General features: G+C 49.3%; 2 protein-coding genes across 4 annotated transcripts in view; both read left to right on the forward strand.

The window, feature by feature from the left end:
• The window catches only part of LOC143767471 (uncharacterized), a 432,524-nt gene that overhangs the window by 80,033 nt on the left and 340,277 nt on the right, over positions 1 to 12,214 (forward strand). The gene's annotated exons all lie outside the window — the stretch shown is intronic.
• The window catches only part of LOC143767453 (uncharacterized), an 80,509-nt gene continuing 80,024 nt past the window's right edge, over positions 11,730 to 12,214 (forward strand). For 2 of the 3 annotated variants that reach the window (XM_077255793.1, XM_077255795.1), the window contains exon 1: positions 11,730 to 11,807. The gene's annotated coding sequence lies outside the window, so the exon portion shown is untranslated. The remainder of the gene's footprint in view (positions 11,808 to 12,214) is intronic. The other variant, XM_077255794.1, reaches the window with a different exon arrangement.

Genomic DNA, 12,214 nt, shown 5'->3' on the forward strand with positions numbered 1-12,214 from the left:
ATCGGAGCCGCGTGTGTACGATTTGTACGGAGTGGAGTCGCATGTGTAGAACGTGTACGGAGCAGATCCATGTGTGTACGATGTGTAGGGAGTGGAGCCACGTGTGTAGAACGTGTACGGAGCGGATCCATGTGTGTATGGAGAAGAGCCATGTGAGTGCAATGGTACGGAGCGGAGCTGTGTGTGTACAAGGTGTACGGAAAATTGGCGCAGCACAAGAGAAGCCTTGGAGACAAAGATGCGAGATTCAGATTATGGAGGATGTTAGTCTTACATCAGTTGGAGAATGGAGGGCATAGGTAGAGAGCTTTGTGGGTGAGAGAGAATTTTATATTGGAGTCTAGCTGATGGGTAACAAGTGTAATGACGGGCACAGGGTGGAGGCATTGGTCTAGTGGTTGGACAGAAATACGACTCTGGTTGATGCATTCAGGACGGATTAGAGTGGAGAAAGTTGGTCTCCCTCTTACCAAATCAGTAGACAGTTGTAGCAGTCCAGAAGAGAATAAATAAGGCTATGTGCACACGTTGCAGGTTTTGATGCGGATCTGCAGCATTTTTGAACGCACAGAATTGCATCAAATCCGACATGTAGTGCACAAGCAATGTTAGTCAATGTGTGTGAAATGGACATTTGGTGTGCACATGTTATGTTTGGGTTTGTAGCGTTTTTTTTCCGCAGCATGTCAATTCTTTTTGCAGATCTGCAGCATTTTTTCACCCATTGACTTCCATTGTGTCAGGCCAATCCGCAGCAAAACCGCAGGTTTAAAAAAAGAACTGCGGTTTTGCTTACCAGAAATGCTGCAGATGGGGAAGAGTGTGTCGGCGGTAACTATGTGTGTGAGCGGAGAAGATGTGCATGTCTGTGTGAGGGTGTTTGTGCGTATCTGTGTGTGAGTGGGTGTGCTGGGCAAGCATTATCCAAAGGGACTACTACACTCTGTGCAGAATTATTAGGCAAGTTATATTTTGATCACATGATACTTTTTATACATGTTGTCCTACTCCAAGCTGTTCAGGCTTGAGAGCCAATTAAGTAAATCTGCTGATGTGCATCTCTGTAATGAGGAGGGGTGTTGTTTAATGACAGCAAAATCCTATATAAGGTGTGCTTAATTACTAGGCAACTTTCTTTCCTTTGGCAAAATGGGTCAGAAGAGAGATTTGACGGGCTGAGAGATTTGATGCAGCAGTCTTGAAATTGCCAAACTTTTGAAGCGTGATCACCAAACAATCAAGCGTTTCATGGCAAATAGCCAACAGGGTCGCAAGAAACGTGTTGGGCAAAAAAGGCGCAAAAAAACTGCCCATGAATTGAGGAAAATCAAGCGTAAAGCTGCCAAGATGCCATTTGCCACCAGTTTTGCCATATTTCAGAGCTGCAACATTACTGGAGTAACAAAAAGCACAAGGTGTGCGATACTCAGGGACATGGCCAAGGTAAGGAAGACTGAAAAACGACCACCTTTGAACAAGAAAAATACGATAAAGCGTCAAGCCTGGGCCAAGAAATATCTTAAGACTGACTTTTCAAAGGTTTTATGGACTGATGAAATGAGAGTGACTCTTGATGGGCCAGAGGCTGGATCAGTAAAGGGCAGAGAGCTCCACTCCGACTCAGACGCCAGCAAGGTGGAGGTGGGGTGCTGGTATGGGCTGGTATCATCAAAGATGAACTTGTGGGACCTTTTTGGGTTGAGGATGGAGTGAAGCTCAACTCCCAGACCTACTGCCAGTTTCTGGAAGACAACTTCTTCAAGCAGTGGTACAGGAAGAAGTCGGTATCGTTCAAGAAAAACATGATTTTCATGCAGGACAATGCTCCATCACATGCCTCCAACTACTCCACAGCGTGGCTGGCCAGTAAAGGCCTCAAAGAAGAAAAAATAATGACATGGCCCCCTTGTTCACCTGATCTGAACCCCATAGAGAACCTGTGGTCCCTCATAAAATGTGAGATCTACAGGGAGGGATAACATTACACCTCTCGGAACAGTGCCTGGATGGCTGCTGTTGATCGTAGACAGATCAAGCAACTGACAGAATCTTTGGATGGAAGGCTGTTGAGTGTCATCATAAAGAAAGGTGGCTATATTGATAACAAATTTTTTGGGGTTTTGTTTTTGCATGTCAGAAATGTTTATTTCTAAATTTTGTGCAGTTATATTGGTTTACCTGGTAAAAATAAACAAGTGAGATGGGAATATATTTGGTTTTTATTAAGTTGCCTAATAATTCTGCACAGTAATAGTTACCTGCACAAACAGATATCCTCCTAAGATAGCCAAATCTAAAAAAAAAACCACTCCAACTTCCAAAAATATTGAGCTTTTGATATTTACAAGTTTTCTGGGTTGATTGAGAACATAGTAGTTGATTAATAATAAAAAATAATCCTCTAAAATACAACTTGCCTAATAATTCTGCACACAGTGTAGTCCCAAGTCCCATCGGCTATGCCTGCTACAGTGACAGGTAGCCGGATGATGATGGGACAGTAGTCGTCCCATCATCCGGCTACTGTGTTAAAGTGTAAAAGAAAAAAAAAACACACACATATAAACATACAGTACATACAACATACAGTACTGAACATACTCACCAATCACCTAGTCCCCGAAGCCCTCGATCACCTGGAAAAAAATTAAAATAAAAAGATCAACAGTATACTTCCTGATCTGCAGTAATCCATGTAATGAGTGTCCCACGACATTCTCCCGTGGAGAGCTGTCACATTGGCAGATGCGACTGCTCTCCAGGGGCTCCGGTGATAGTGAGAGGAGGTAATCCTCTGCACTGTATCACTCCACCGCCGGGAGTTCAGTACAGTTCATACTGTCACTTGTGGCACTGCTGCTTGGGAAAATTCTCACTCAGCGTTGCCATAAAGTGAGAACATGAACTCAGGTAACCTCTTCAGTGATAATACTGCAGTAGCTATTGTCTCTTGTCAGTGTGTCACTGGAGACCTATACAGCAGTCACATCTCCTGATGTAACTGCTCTATAGGGTAGATCGTTGTGGGACACTCCTTATTAAATGGACTGCGTCGGACCAGGGAGTATTTCTGTTGGTTTATTTCTTCTTTTTTTCCCAGGCTATCGAGGGTGTCGCATGGGTTGGTAGAACAATAAAGATGGCAAAGAATGACCCATTTATGGGCGGCTGTGAGCTGGTGTTTGTAGCCGTGTTTGTAGCTGTGTTTGTAGATTATAGGGGGACCCCACTTCGTTTTTTTGGGGGGGTCCCCCTATTTTAATAGCCAGTAAAAGCTAAATATACACCTGTGGGCTGATATTCATAGCCTGGAAAGATCCATTGGTATTAACCCCTTCCCAGGCTATAAACATTGCCCCCCAGTTGCTGGCTTTCCCTCTCTGGCGCAGAAATTGCGTGGGAGTCCACGCCATTTTTTTTTAAATTAAACAGATATTGCGTTTAAGGCCGGGGTTCCACTTGTGAGGAACTCACACGAGTCTCTCGCATCAATACTCGGCACTGCCGCCAGCACTCAGGACCGCAGCGTGTGGCTGCATGTATTTCTATGCAGCTGAACGCTCCTGTCCCGAGTGCCGGCCGCAATGCCGGGTACTGAGGTGCGAGTTTCTCGCAAGTGTTACCCCGGCCTAACGCAGAGTGTGTGTGTGTCTTTATTTAACTCTTTATGTACCATTTTATTATGTTTATTACTAAACATTGGGCTTGGTATTATCTATCTATTTATATATATATCCATCTATCTATAGATAGATATATCTATAGATAGATGGATAGATAGATCCATATACATACGCGAGATACATCCGAGTCTTGCAGGTGAAAACCCAGCTCTGGCGTTGGCACTCCGGAGCGGAGCGTGCAGCCGCACAGCAATACATGGAGCTGCACGCTCCGCTCCGGAGTGCCGGTGCCAGAGATGGGTTTTCACCTGCGAGACTCGGACGTATCTCGTGTATGTGTGATCCCGGCCTTAGACCCGTTCTCTAATGTGTATGACTCGACCTGATCTCTGACTCCACCTCTTGTTTTCCGTCTCTGTACTTCGATCCCCGACTGGCTTTTAACTCTCTGGCTTGTACCCCGACTTCGTCTTACTTCTCACATTTTCGATACCGCGCTCCCATTTGGCTCTAACTTCTGGCTTGTCTCTGACTACGTGCTCTGCTGTTACTTCTGGTATCTGGTCTCTTGTTTGTTGCGGACCGGCCTGTCTGACTACTCTGCTGCCTCCTATGGGCGCTCCGTGCTTTGCACTGTGGTGCTACACGGTGAGTGCTACCTTGTCCCCCTTACCTGCGCCCCCTAGGGGAGGTTGCATGCAACTGCGCTGCAGTGCAACTGCCACAATACCAACGGAGAACCCTCTGGCATCAGCCAGATAAGCGGACAGGTGTGAGGTTAAAATAAGTGACCCCCTCACATAACAGCAGTGACGGGAGGCTTGGGCTCTGGTGCAATGGAATATTGATGCATTCTCAGAGCTGACACTCAGTGATACAGCATGACATTGTCACCGAGCCCCGAGTAATGGTACTGATGAAACTGTACCCAGTGCCAGAGGCCCCGAGGCAAGCCATTGCGGCTAAAGTGAAGCAAATGCTCCAGTTAGGAGTCATCGAGGAATCCTGGAGTGAGTGGGCTAGCTCCATTGTGCTGATTCCAAAGCCAGACAGGTCGACTCATTACATTTTGGTATTGACTTCAGGAAAATGAATGAGGTATCGAAGTTAGACCTCTTTCCAATGCCCCAGGTGGATGAGCTAATTGAAAGACGGGGAGGCCCAGTACTTCACTACGCTCGATCTCACCAAAGGTTACTGCAGGTCGCATCAACAGAATCGGAGAAGGGAAAAACGCTTTTGTAATGCCAGCGGGTCTCTATCACTATGTCGTCTTGCCTTTCGGATTATATGGGGCTCTGGCCACATTCCAAAAGCTTATGGACATAGTGTTAGAGCGTCATCAGAAATACGCGTCGGCATATTTAGATGACATTAAGTGCAAATTGGAATAACCACCTGTCCCAGGTATAAACAGTGCTGGAGTCTCTCAGAATCGCGGGGTTAACAGCGAACCCAAAGAAATGCGCGATAGGTCTCACGGAAGCCCGGTACTTAGGTTACGTGATCCCGAATATCCTCCATCCTCAGGAATTCTTTGCCCCAACATGTCCGACTATCAACCACATTTGGATCCTTCTGACAGAACTTGTAAACCCACCTCTTCAGGAAAGCCTACAGCCTGCACTGCCCTGCTGCCTCCTCACCCACTACCGAAGCTACCGCCTCACCAACACCGGAGCAGCCGCAACCCCCCAACCTATTGTCTCCTTCCCCACCATCCTGTAGAATGTAAGCTCGCAAGGGCAGGGTCCTCGCCCCTCTGTATCAGTGTGTAATTGTTAGTTTGTTTACTGTAAGTGATATCTGTAATTTGTATGTAACCCCTTCTCATGTGGCGCTCTGTTATGGTGACTGTCGGTGGCGCTCTGTAATGGTGACTGTTGCTTGCACTCTGTTATGATGAGTGTCAGTAGCGCTCTATTAGGAGGACTGTCGGTTGCGCTCTATTCGGAGGACTATCGGTTGCGCTCTATTAGGACTGTCGGTTGCGCTCTATTAGGAGGACTGTCGGTTGTGCTCTATTAGGAGGACTGTTGGTTCGCTCTATTAGGAGGACTGTCGGTTGTGCTCTATTAGGAGGACTGTCGGTTGTGCTCTATGAGGACTGTCAGTTGCGCTCTATGAGCCCTGTCGGTTGCGCTCTATTAGGAGGACTGTCGGCTGCGCTCTATTAGGAGGACTGTTGGTTGCGCTCTATTAAGACTGTCGGCTGCGCTCTATAAGGACTGTTGGTTGTACTCTATTAGGACTGTTGGTTTCACTCTATTAGGAGGACTGTCGGTTGCGCTCTGAGGACTGTCGGCTGCACTCTATTAGGACTGTCGGTTGCGCTCTATTAGGAGGACTGTCGGTTGCGCTCTATTAGGACTGTCGGTTGCGCTCTATTATGAGGACTGTCGGTTGCGCTCTGTTATGAGGACTGTCGGTTGTGCTGTTATGACTGTAGGTTGCGCTCTATTAGGACTGTCGGTTGCGCTCTGTTATGAGGACTGTCGGTTGCGCTGTTATGAGAACTGTCAGTTGCGCTCTATTAGGACTGTTGGTTGCGCTCTGTTATGACTGTCGGTTGCGCTCTATTATGAGGACTGTCGGTTGCGCTGTATTATGATGACTGTCAGTTGCGCTCTATTATGAGGACTGTCGGTTGCGCTGTATTATGATGACTGTCGGTTGCGCTCTATTTTGATGACTGTCGATTGCTCTGTTATGACTGTCGGTTGCGCTCTGTTATGAGGACTGTCGGTTGCGCTCTGTTATGAGGACTGTCGGTTGCGCTCTGTTATGAGGACTGTCGGTTGCGCTGTTATGACTGTAGGTTGCGCTCTATTAGGACTGTCGGTTGCGCTCTGTTATAATGACTGTCGGTTGCGCTCTATTATGAGAACTGTCGGTTGCGCTCTATTATGAGAACTGTCGGTTGCGCTCTGTTATGAGGACTGTCGGTTGCGCTGTTATGACTGTAGGTTGCGCTCTATTAGGACTGTCGGTTGCGCTCTGTGATAATGACTGTCGGTTGCGCTCTATTATGAGAACTGTCGGTTGCGCTCTGTTATGAGGACTGTCGGTTGCGCTGTTATGACTGTCGGTTGCGTTCTATTAGGATTGTCGGTTGCGCTCTGTTATGATGACCGTCGGTTGCGCTGTTATGATGACTGTCAGTTGTGCTCTATTAGGACTGTCGGTTGCGCTCTGTTATGACTGTCGGTTGCGCTCTATTATGATGACTGTCGGTTGCGCTGTATTATGATGACTGTCGGTTGCGCTCTATTATGAGGACTGTCGGTTGCGCTGTATTATGATGACTGTCGGTTGCGCTCTATTTTGATGACTGTCGGTTGCGCTCTGTTATGAGGACTGTCAGTTGCGCTCTATTATGAGAACTGTTGGTTGCGCTCTAGTAGGACTGTCGGTTGAGCTCTGAGGACTGTCGGTTGCGCTCTGTTATGGTGACTGTCGGTTGCGCTCTATTAGGACTGTCGGTTGCGCTCTTATGATGACTGTCAGTTGCGCTCTATTATGACTGTCGGTTGCGCTCTATTATGATGACTGTCGGTTGCGCTCTATTATGATGACTGTCGGTTGCGCTCTATTATGATGACTGTCGGTTGCGCTCTATTATGATGACTGTCGGTTGCGCTGTATTATGATGACTGTCGGTTGCGCTCTATTATGATGACTGTCGGTTGCGCTGTATTATGATGACTGTCGGTTGCGCTCTGTTATGGTGACTGTTGGTTGCGCTGTTATGACTGTCGGTGGTGCTCTATTATGATGACTGTCGGTTGCGCTGTATTATGATGACTGTCGGTTGCGCTCTATTATGAGGACTGTCGGTGGCGCTCTGTTATGGTGACTGTTGGTTGCGCTGTTATGACTGTCGGTGGCGCTCTATTATGATGACTGTCGGTTGCGCTCTATTATGAGGACTGTCGGTTGCGCTCTGTTATGGTGACTGTTGGTTGCGCTGTTATGACTGTCGGTGGCGCTCTATTATGATGACTGTCGGTTGCGCTGTATTATGATGACTGTCGGTTGCTCTGTTATGAGAACTGTCGGTTGCGCTCTGTTATGAGGACTGTCGGTTGCACTGTTATGACTGTCGGTTGCGCTCTGTTATGGTGACTGTCGGTGGCGCTCTGTTATGATGACTGTCGGTTGCGCTCTATTATGATGACTGTCGGTTGCGCTCTGTTATGATGACTGTCGGTTGCACTGTTATGACTGTTGGTGGCGCTCTATTATGAGGACTGTCGGTTGCGCTCTATTATGAGAACTGTCGGTTGCGCTCTAGTAGGACTGTCGGTGGCGCTCTATTATGAGGACTGTCGGTTGCGTTCTATTATGGTGACTGTCGGTTGCGCTGTTATGACTGTCGGTGGCGCTCTATTATGAGAACTGTCGGTTGCGCTCTAGTAGGACTGTTGGTTGCGCTGTTACGCCTGTCGGTTGCTCTGTTATGGTGACTGTCGGTTGCACTGTTATGACTGTCGGTTGCGCTCTATTATGGTGACTGTCGGTTGCGCTGTTATGACTGTCAGTGGCGCTCTGTTATGGTGACTGTCGGTTGTGCTGTATTATGAGGACTGTCGGTTGCGCTCTATTATGACTGTCGGTTGCGCTCTGTTATGACTGTCGGTTGCGCTGTTATGACTGTCGGTTGCGCTCTGTTATGAGGATGTCGGTTGCACTGTTATGACTGTCGGTTGCGCTCTATTATGAGGACTGTCGGTTGCGCTCTATTATGAGGACTGTCGGTTGCGCTCTATTAGGACTGTCGGTTGAGCTCTATTAGGACTGTCGGTTGCACTGTTATGACTGTCGGTTGTGCTCTATTATGAGGACTGTCGGTTGCGCTCTGTTATGACTGTCGGTTGCGCTCTGTTATGGTGACTGTTGGTTGTGCTGTTATGAGGACTGTCGGTTGCGCTCTGTTATGACTGTCGGTTGCTCTATTATGGTGACTGTCGGTTGCGCTCTATTATGACTGTCGGTTGCGCTCTGTTATGACTGTCAGTGGCGCTCTGTTATGGTGACTGTCGGTGGCGCTGTTATGACTGTCGGTGGCGCTCTGTTATGGTGACTGTCGGTGGCGCTGTTATGACTGTCGGTTGCGCTCTGTTATGACTGTCGGTGGCGCTCTGTTATGGTGACTGTCGGTGGCGCTGTTATGACTGTCGGTGGCGCTCTGTTATGGTGACTGTCGGTTGCACTGTTATGACTGTCGGTTGCGCTCTATTATGAGGACTGTCGGTTGAGCTCTATTAGGACTGTCGGTTGCACTGTTATGACTGTCGGTTGCGCTCTATTAGGACTGTCGGTTGAGCTCTATTAGGACTGTCGGTTGCACTGTTATGACTGTCGGTTGCGCTCTATTAGGACTGTCGGTTGTGCTCTATTATGAGGACTGTCGGTGGCGCTGTTATGACTGTCGGTTGCGCTCTGTTATGGTGACTGTTGGTTGTGCTGTTATGAGGACTGTCGGTTGCGCTCTGTTATGACTGTCGGTTGCGCTCTGTTATGACTGTCGGTGGCGCTCTGTTATGACTGTCGGTTGCGCTCTGTTATGACTGTCGGTTGCGCTCTGTTATGACTGTCGGTTGCGCTCTGTTATGACTGTCGGTTGCGCTCTGTTATGACTGTCGGTGGCGCTCTGTTATGGTGACTGTCGGTTGCGCTCTGTTATGACTGTCGGTTGCGCTCTGTTATGACTGTCGGTTGCGCTCTGTTATGACTGTCGGTTGCGCTCTGTTATGACTGTCGGTTGCGCTCTGTTATGACTGTCGGTTGCGCTCTGTTATGACTGTCGGTTGCGCTCTGTTATGGTGACTGTCGGTTGCGCTCTGTTATGACTGTCGGTTGCGCTCTGTTATGACTGTCGGTTGCGCTCTGTTATGACTGTCGGTTGCGCTCTGTTATGACTGTCGGTTGCGCTCTGTTATGACTGTCGGTTGCGCTCTGTTATGACTGTCGGTTGCGCTCTGTTATGACTGTCGGTGGCGCTCTGTTATGGTGACTGTCGGTTGCGCTCTGTTATGACTGTCGGTTGCGCTCTGTTATGACTGTCGGTTGCGCTCTGTTATGACTGTCGGTTGCGCTCTGTTATGACTGTCGGTTGCGCTCTGTTATGACTGTCGGTTGCGCTCTGTTATGACTGTCGGTGGCGCTGTTATGACTGTCGGTTGCGCTCTGTTATGACTGTCGGTGGCGCTCTGTTATGGTGACTGTCGGTTGCGCTCTGTTATGACTGTCGGTTGCGCTCTGTTATGACTGTCGGTTGCGCTCTATTAGGACTGTCGGTTGAGCTCTATTAGGACTGTCGGTTGAGCTCTATTAGGACTGTCGGTTGCGCTCTATTATGGTGACTGTCGGTGGCGCTGTTATGACTGTCGGTTGCTCTATTATGAGGACTGTCGGTGGCGCTCTAATATGAGGACTGTCGGTTGCACTGTTATGACTGTCGGTTGCGCTCTGTTATGGTGACTGTCGGTTGTGCTGTTATGAGGACTGTCGGTTGCGCTCTGTTATGACTGTCGGTTGCGCTCTGTTATGACTGTCGGTGGCGCTCTGTTATGACTGTCGGTTGCGCTCTGTTATGACTGTCGGTTGCGCTCTGTTATGACTGTCGGTTGCGCTCTGTTATGACTGTCGGTTGCGCTCTGTTATGACTGTCGGTGGCGCTCTGTTATGGTGACTGTCGGTTGCGCTCTGTTATGACTGTCGGTTGCGCTCTGTTATGACTGTCGGTTGCGCTCTGTTATGACTGTCGGTTGCGCTCTGTTATGACTGTCGGTTGCGCTCTGTTATGACTGTCGGTTGCGCTCTGTTATGACTGTCGGTTGCGCTCTGTTATGGTGACTGTCGGTTGCGCTCTGTTATGACTGTCGGTTGCGCTCTGTTATGACTGTCGGTTGCGCTCTGTTATGACTGTCGGTTGCGCTCTGTTATGACTGTCGGTTGCGCTCTGTTATGACTGTCGGTTGCGCTCTGTTATGACTGTCGGTTGCGCTCTGTTATGACTGTCGGTGGCGCTCTGTTATGGTGACTGTCGGTTGCGCTCTGTTATGACTGTCGGTTGCGCTCTGTTATGACTGTCGGTTGCGCTCTGTTATGACTGTCGGTTGCGCTCTGTTATGACTGTCGGTTGCGCTCTGTTATGACTGTCGGTTGCGCTCTGTTATGACTGTCGGTTGCGCTCTGTTATGACTGTCGGTTGCGCTCTGTTATGACTGTCGGTTGCGCTCTGTTATGACTGTCGGTTGCGCTCTGTTATGACTGTCGGTTGCGCTCTGTTATGACTGTCGGTGGCGCTGTTATGACTGTCGGTTGCGCTCTGTTATGACTGTCGGTGGCGCTCTGTTATGGTGACTGTCGGTTGCGCTCTGTTATGACTGTCGGTTGCGCTCTGTTATGACTGTCGGTTGCGCTCTATTAGGACTGTCGGTTGAGCTCTATTAGGACTGTCGGTTGAGCTCTATTATGGTGACTGTCGGTGGCGCTGTTATGACTGTCGGTTGCTCTATTATGAGGACTGTCGGTGGCGCTCTAATATGAGGACTGTCGGTTGCACTGTTATGACTGTCGGTTGCGCTCTGTTATGACTGTCGGTGGCGCTGTTATGACTGTCGGTTGCGCTCTGTTATGGTGACTGTCGGTTGCGCTCTGTTATGGTGACTGTCGGTTGCGCTCTGTTATGACTGTCGGTTGCGCTCTGTTACGCCTCTGTGACGCTCTGCCCAGTCCTCAGTGTCGCGGCTGCGGACAGGACCGGTGACAGACGGGAGACGTCACATTCTGGTGACACTGAACAATCAGCGCTAAATCATTATTTATATTACAGAAAGTGACAATAACAATGTAAGATTTATAAATCAGGAAAAACATTTTTTTTTGTCAAAATCCATAAAATATAGAACAGTGTAATGAACCTTCCTGTCTGCGCCATTCACACCTGGAGAAATTCCATAAAAAACGCATTAAAGAAGAGGGAACTAGAATGGAGTCTGTATGAGGAGCTGCAGGAACCACCTCCGAGCCAGTCACAACAACCAGCATCCGGGCTCAGGCTGCAGGCGCCGCCCCTTCATGTGACATCATCCCCTCACATGGTCACATGGCCACACGTCACACAGGTGCTTTACCCGCCCGAGTACAGCAGCTGCCGTCACGTGTAAGAAGTTGCAGGTACAAAGGGGCGAAGTGTGAGGAAAGGTTTATGGGGGCTGTGTAATGCCGGGGGCTGTGTAATGCCGGGCGGGAGGGGGCTGTGTAATGCCCGGGGGGATGTGTGGTGGGATCGGGGGCTGTGTAATGTCGGGGGGGGGGGGGGGGCTGTGTGGTGGGATCGGGGGCTGTGTAATGTCGGGGGGGCTGTGTAATGTCGGGGGGGGGGCTGTGTAATGTCGGGGGGGGGGGGGCTGTGGTGGGATCGGGGGCTGTGTAATGTCGGGGGGGGGGCTGTGTGGTGGGATCGGGGGCTGTGTAATGTCAGGGGGGCTGTGTGGTGGGATCGGGGGCTGTGTAATGCCCGGGGGGATGTGTGGTGGGATCGGGGGCTGTGTAATGTCGGGGGGGCTGTGTAATGTCGGGGG

This window comes from Ranitomeya variabilis, chromosome 4 (genome assembly GCF_051348905.1).
Source record: "Ranitomeya variabilis isolate aRanVar5 chromosome 4, aRanVar5.hap1, whole genome shotgun sequence".
Taxonomy (NCBI): domain Eukaryota; kingdom Metazoa; phylum Chordata; class Amphibia; order Anura; family Dendrobatidae; genus Ranitomeya; species Ranitomeya variabilis.